The sequence below is a fragment of the Hipposideros armiger genome, unplaced genomic scaffold, assembly GCF_001890085.2.
Source record: "Hipposideros armiger isolate ML-2016 unplaced genomic scaffold, ASM189008v1 scaffold_8, whole genome shotgun sequence".
In the NCBI taxonomy this organism is placed as follows: Eukaryota; Metazoa; Chordata; class Mammalia; order Chiroptera; family Hipposideridae; genus Hipposideros; species Hipposideros armiger.
Window position 1 is genome coordinate 2,482,673 of NW_017731358.1, and position 1,107 is coordinate 2,483,779.

The window sequence follows — 1,107 nt, forward strand, 5'->3', positions numbered from 1 at the left end:
TCATGGCAGCCCAGCTCCAGGTCGAGCTGTTGTTCACCATCTTAGCTGTAGAGGGCAGTGTCACTGGCCCTCATGTGGGATCCGAACTGGGGCCTGCTGCTCAGAGCTGGCGTCCCAAGCCAGCTCTTAACCAACGCGCCACTCGGCCGGCCCTCTTTTTTAATTTTTTGCCTGATTATTGTGTCTTTTGCCATAGTGAATTTGTTTATTTTTATGAAGTACCATTTTCTCTTTTTCTTTTTAAGTTTCTGGGTGTTGTGCCATACTTAAAAGTGCTTTCTCATCTCCAAAATTACGGTTTAATTCTTTCATTGCTTCTTCAGCATTTTGTGGTTTCTTTTTTTTTAACATTTACATATTTGGTCCCTCTCAGAAACATTTTACTGTGAAGTATGAGGTATTGATACAACTCTATTTTTTTTTTTCAGAAGACTACTCAGTTTGCCTCATAGTTTTATATCAAATAGTTTTCCTCCACTGATTTGGAATTTCAACTTTATCGTATCCTAAGTTACCTTGTATTTGCATCTACAGGTATTCCTGTACTTTCTATTCTGTTCCATCTGTCTATTTCTGTGTGAGTCCTGCATTACTTTAATTATTATAGCATTATAAAATTAGACATTTTAATCTCTGATAAATCTTGTCCTCTCTCATTTGTCCTGGATATTATTACTTGTTTTGTTACTAAAAAATATATACATATATATTCTGTTTGTATTTTTATTGGACTCTTGTTAAATTTATATATTGTAAACTAACTAGACTTTCTAAAACTCTGGTATGTCTTTGCATTTGTTCAGATCATATTTTGTATCCCTCAGTAGAATTTCAACATTTTGTTCATAAATATATTGCATGAATCTCATTAAACGTATTCCTAGTTGTTTCATTTTCTGGTTGTTATTGGGTTTTTTTTGTTTTGTTTTGTTATTGAAAATAGATTATTTTCTTCCATTAGTTTTTCTGATTAGTTGTTGTTTGTAAATGTAAAATCTATAGTTTCAGAATATTAATTTTTTTTAATTTTATTGGGAAATTGGGGAGGGGAAGGAACAGTGTTGGGGAATTGGGGAAGGGGTAAACTGTGTTTTCCCAGGACCCATC